Below are 6,705 nucleotides of genomic sequence, written 5' to 3'. Positions count from 1 at the left end.
AAATAGTATTTGAAATAACAAATAATACCAATAAACACCTACCAATTCTAAAATAAAACTGAATTGTATTGACAAATAAGATAAGCAATAAGCAAGAAAAATAATGAATTTTCTAGATTAAGCATCAGATATACATTTAGATTGATGTGATGTTCCTGAATGGAAAACATTTCATAAATAGTTTTCGTTGGAGCTAATGTATATCTTACCGATTAGAAATGAAACATTCATTGTACGATGCAAAAGATTAGACAGCAAATGCCAATTCAAACCACTAGGATAATGATATATTTCATATGAACTAGAAATATACAACAATACATTTGCAATTTTCTTATGAAATATGTCAATGATATATCTGCACTAGTGCATTACTTGAATCAATTATACTCATCAAACTCGTGTTAGTAATAAACTTTAAGAAGGACTGTACCACTTGTTTCTGATTGTTTTTTTATAACTACCCGACTCGAAGAATGGTTTAAGGAAAAATACCAACTCAATACTGTATCTGAAAAAGTGGTTGTTTATTATGCATGTTAAGCATTCTTAAGAATTATTCAAATTCAATGACATTCAACTAAATAATCTAGGAGTGTGAAGTCATACATTTTATTATTTATGAATCTTATTGAAATTGTCAGCAAAACATCTAATTAGAAGTATAGATATATATATAAAAAAAAACACCTAATAAAAAAACTACGAATTCTAAAAAAGAATTCTCTTTACTCAATATCATTGAAAAATGCTTGGCAAAACTCAATAGAAATAATGAAATTACTAGTTTTAGCACCAGAACATACATGTCATCTTTCTGAATAAAATATACTTCATTAACCGTTTTTGTTGGTGCTAATAAAACTTAATTCGAAATACAATATTTCTTATATGAATGAAATGTTATAACTATTCGGAATGTAGCGCAATAAACTTAATCCAAAGTAGTTTTAAAAGAATTAAATGTATACATGCTTTGTTTGTGATTGAATTGACAACAAAAGCCAAATCAAACTGTAGGCCTAGGAGAATGATATATTTGATATTTATGAGATGTATATAACAATGCATTGGCATTTTTCTTGTAAAAATATGTCTTAGTGTGATTTATCTGCACTAGTTTATGACTTAATTGTGCCTGAACGGTTTGATCTATAAAAACACAAATGTCAACTTCTGCCAACATCATTTGATTTACCATTCGGAATTATAAGTTTTTATTTCACTGTCAATTCAGAAAATAATAAGCATAATATAAGCTCCTTCCATTCTAATATTATAACTCCACTGATTTAAATTAAATTGCGTTTCATTTAGAAGCATGATTAGCAGTTATGACTTATATTATATATGAAGTCTTTTCATAGCCAGACAAATTAGAAATATAATAAACATAAAATGAATATTTTTGATGCTCAATTACTCGATTTAAAAATAAAAACTGACAATCTATTCAACGATATAGTGATAACTACTAATCAAATTGTTTATATCATTGAACTTTGTACTTCCAACAAAGCATCAGGTCCCGACATCATAAGTCACAAGATACTCAAAATTTGTCCCAATAAAATTGCAATTCCACTAAGCATGATATTTAATAAATCATTACGACAGTGTAAGTATCCATCTAGCTGGAAAATTGCAAATGCGATAGCTTTATTCAAAAGGGTGACAATTCTTTGCCTTCCGATTATCGACCAATATCACTCGTTAGTTGTATAGGTAAAGTCATGGAAGCTGTTTTATATAAACATGTTTTCAACCACTTACTAAATATTAAGTTGGTGTCCTCCCTATATGTTCAACTATTCATCAACTATTAGAAATTTGTAATTGCATTTGAACTCACTTGAAAAGAGGGAGATTAGTTGTTTTGTATTTTGCGATTTTTAAAACCCTTTCATCCCTCTTTGATAAAGGTTGGCATGCTAGACTAATACATAAAATGAAGGCTTAAAGTATGAACGATAATCTATTAAAATGGTGTAAAAGCTTTTTGAGTGATAGAAAACAAACAGTGGTTATCAAATAGTCTTCTTTAAATATTTGGAATATTTCTGCTAGGGTTTCACAAGGGTCCGTTTTCGGACCCTTGCATTTTATAATGTGCATAAATAATATTGCGGAAACACTTTTTTTCTCTACGTCAACTCTTTGCAGAAGACACATCGTTCAATTATACGGATCACGATGCATTGCAGCTAGAATATGTTTTCAATCACGATCTAAATGAACTTAAGGTTCATGTGGACCCTTTGTCTAAAATGGCCGTATTTTCACCTCAAAATTTACTCTGAGTGCAGACAAACCTGCGCATGTGTAACATATTTCAAGCATAACATGCCCTAGATAAATAAATTTCAAATATGTTTTATGTTTTAGAAAAATAAAAACTTACCAGGATTTAGCAGTGCACTTTCTTTCATTCCTCCAGAAGGTGCCATAATAAACTAAATTGGGAAGCAGGTTTGAGAGCTTCCCCACAGGTAATAATTGAAGTGAGCGATTTTGATTAACATGGACAATAGATGGACAATAGATACTTGACAATTATTGGTGATTCAACTGTGTACATGAATGAACCATATAAAGGGAATCTCAACTGTTTGTTAATTTTATCACCTTCTGCAGGAACGAAAAAAAGTGCACGACAAAATACAGCTAAGTTATGAATTTTCTAAATAATACAATGCATTTGAAAGGAAATGTTTATATTGACAATATTATTTTCAGTGTATCTAAACAAAAAAAAGTCATAGGAATATGCTTAGAAAACTGAAATATAGACTTAGTAGAAAAAAAATAGAAAAAAAAGTATATCTTGTTTTATAACTGTTGAATATGGCAGTGACATTTGGGTTAATATGGGATTGGGCATATATGTATATAAGCTGGAACAATAACAGCTTCAAGCTGCTCGAATAGTTACGGGTTTACCTATTTTCACAAGTTCATTGGGTATATTTACAAGGAACTTGGCTCGGATACATTTACAGAAAGAAGAGAAAGGAAAATACTTCAAATGTTTTATAATACATTGTATTACACAAAATAATGTACAAGTCAGAGAATATTTGAGTTATTATGATTGTGTATGCACTATACGCAATGGTAACGAAATAACATGTATAATGCTTTCATTCTGCAGTCTTGCTTTACATAATGTATACTATTAACTATACGTCTTCGAATAATCTTGATAATTCAATCCGCAAAGAAGATACAAACTCAAAACGAACCTCAAAAACCCGAATCCAATTAGTAATAAGTACATGCCGAAACATTACGAGTTTTGAAGTCGTAAACTTAACATTGTGCTTACTCACCTTTAATGTTCTGCTTCCCTTCTTAATTATGATCAGTAATATTCCTGATCCATCTTGCCGCTGCGGTGTGTATCGCGAAGATTCACATCATTTCGTTTTTGAATGTTTCCCATTATTACAAATAAGCTTTTAGAAAATATTAGCTTGCTATTTCCAAAGTGATTTTAACTGATTGAGCGGAGCTTACGTTTTAATTTTCTTAAGGACAGTCTATTTGAAGATTTGTGTGATAAGGATGATTGTTGTTATACTTTTGAATACTGATTTGTGAACCCCAGAAAAAAAGATTTATACCGTCTGTTTGTGCTTAGGTAGACGGTATTTTAAAGTATCGGCTATAATATTATTCTGTTTCAAATTTTTCTGATTGTGAGATTCATTTCAAACGCTCAAAACATTATAATGTCAAATGCATGTTATAATATTATATAATAAATAACCAAGTCTTAGTATCTGAATTAAACTGATTAAAAATAAAAGAGTAAGGAAACATATAATGTGTAAGTAAAATCATTAATTATCTTTTCATTGCTGTCATGTTATTCCATAACAAGTGTTTATGTGTTCTATTTTTATTCAACTTCAAAGGAACGTTACTTGTTTAACATGTTGATGAGATACTGTCCAGTTCTTCAATTAAACAGTTATTATATCACAAGGCATATTAATCCCTTTGATACAATACTATAAGTTATATGGTTCGCTACTGACCCCTACGGAACCATAGAGAGTAAGTAAAATTCATAGGGGTGAGGCCGGAAGCCGAATCCCTATGGATTTTATTCACCATCTGGGATCCGTAGGGGGTCAGTAGTTAATCGTATAACGAATTTATCGCACGCTGGACTTTTTCTGCTGCGTTATGTTGAAAAGTAAACAATGAAACATAACAACATTAATAGATGACGTCAACACTAACGCGCCATGAACCCCTATGAAATTTACTAACCCCTACGATCTAATAGGGGGACACCACGTGATGGCGTTAAACCAATCAGAACGTGATATTTTACCCGCGGTGCGATAATGCAGTATTCATACCAATCGTAAAGCTCTTCGTTATTTGACAAAATATTTACCAGACAAGTGCTATTGAAATAGCGTCTAGTCTTAAACACAAACGGAAAGCGATATGATATATCAATTCATCTACATAATTGTTAACTTCTTCTTTAGGACGTTTTGTAATTATGATATAATTATTTTATTGGTATATGTCAAATATAAGAGTTTGAGTTAAATTTTTGAATACGAGTTTGACAGCTACAGATGGGTGCGGTCCTAGCCTGTACACAAGTTAACTTAAAGCAGTCCTTACGAAAACTTTGGAAATTCTAGCAGACCTGGAAGTTAACTTCATCCCGAGCGGATCAGATCTCATGTCTGCTTTTTAAGGACTGCTGGAGACAAGACCTTAGGACAAGTTTGCTATAGCAGACCTGTCCTGGTCAGACCTGTCCTGAGGACAGGTCAGCTTGACCAGACCAGACCTGAGGATAGGTCTGCGTGACCGGAACAGACCAGACATGTATACAGGTCTGCCTAACCAGACCAGACCTGTAGACAAGTATGCTGGACCAACCCAGACCTGTTGATGGCCAGGTCTGCTTAACCAGACCAGACCTGTGGACACGTTTGGTATTCAGCAGAGCAGTCCTGTCAGTCATTGGATCAGTAATCGGTCCTATGGATATTTTTTACCATTTTGATATATATGACAAAAGCAGACCTGTTTAAAAGTTAACTTTGGATCATGTTAACTTCATTTTAGAAGAGCAGACCGGCCAAGGTTTATTGTGGATCAAGTTAACTTTATCTTAAAGGAGCAGACCAGACCAAAGTTAACTTTGGATCATGTTAACCTTATCATGGACCAAACCAAAGTAAACTTGTATAAGAACAGGTCTGGTTTGAAATTTAATAGCATATCTTGGCATACGTTAACTTGTGTATAGGACATAGGACTGCGTCTAAAGTTAACTTCAATTCTGGACATGGACCTGTCCTGAACTTAACTTTTCGGGCAATTATTCAACAGTCCTAGGACCAAGACTGATTTTTAAGTTAACACAAATCATGTCATAGGACCGGTCACAGAAGTCATAAAATCGGTCCTAAAGTTAACTAGCTGTACAGGTTAGGACTGCACCCATCTGTAGTTTCCCTGTTAACTATTCATTGTAATTATAAAAAACTCGAAATTTAAAGAACCCAAACATTACAATATGGGGATGTAAATTCTACTGATTTAAAGATACTTCCTTTACTAGTGCAATCCGCCGTTATATAAATATAGTATCTATATACCTGGTGAAAATTCATTAGAACGATGTAACTAACTTACATGGAGAAGACGGAACTAAGTTGAAAAACTTGTGTCTAATCCATTTGTTTTGAACAATAAAATATGTTTAAACTAACTATTGGGGGAAATTTGACAGATTGTTGCTACTTATGAATTGCTGATTTATAATTTCTTATAGAATACATTGTATATAGCTTCACAGTTGAAATAGATAAACAGCTTCGTGGAAGGTCACATATTCCCATGTGAATCTGTTCTGTGAAAATATTAACGTGAATGCAATCTTGAAAAGAATCATTACAACATGACTGTCAAGTGTTAAAATCATAGCTAAAGTGGAATGTAGTAAAACGTTGACATGATGAAAATGTGAATGTATATTGGTTAATTTTGGAAGTATGTCATGCTGTATCATCTGTTGAAGAGTAAGGAGTAAATGTCAACTTCAGTTCTAATTTGATATGGCATAATTTATCATCCATGTGTAGTCCAAGTACCATCATGTTATATTTCATTCATAGAAAAGACATTGTAGTGGTAAGAGATTTGAACGAAATCTTAAGATCCCCAGTTAATAGTAGTGTTGCTAATTCTTTAGTTTTTTAATGTAACATTTTGTCAGATTGACTTTTTTCTTTTTTAGCGATGGTGTTGTCACTGTTTTTTTTTAAATGAATATGAGTGTTCCTCTGCTGTCTTTCGTCACTTTTAAAGAATAATGAAAGTCTAATTGCAAGTTTATTAGCGTAAGATACCATATATTACAAACAAATCAGTACGGTTCATTTCTATATAAGAAAACATCTAATTTGACGGCAAATCTCACAAAAATAACTAATGTTATCATTTTCCTATTATGATAGCGGTCACAGGCTTTTAAGAACCAAATTATGGTTTAGTTCAAGGTTCTTATTTTGCTCTTCATTAACAAAAAAGGTTGACTTACGTATACTATTTGTATGTTGAGTGCTAAATGAATCGTGGCAAATGTTTTATGCACATTAAGGACAGACACATCTATAATACTATAGGAACAAATTTGCCGACGTTTATGGAACATTCAAGGCTCAA

The sequence above is a fragment of the Mytilus galloprovincialis genome, chromosome 7, assembly GCF_965363235.1.
Source record: "Mytilus galloprovincialis chromosome 7, xbMytGall1.hap1.1, whole genome shotgun sequence".
Lineage (NCBI taxonomy): Eukaryota > Metazoa > Mollusca > Bivalvia > Mytilida > Mytilidae > Mytilus > Mytilus galloprovincialis.
The sequence above is the reverse complement of the archived record's forward strand: the minus strand, read 5'-3'. Positions refer to the sequence as shown.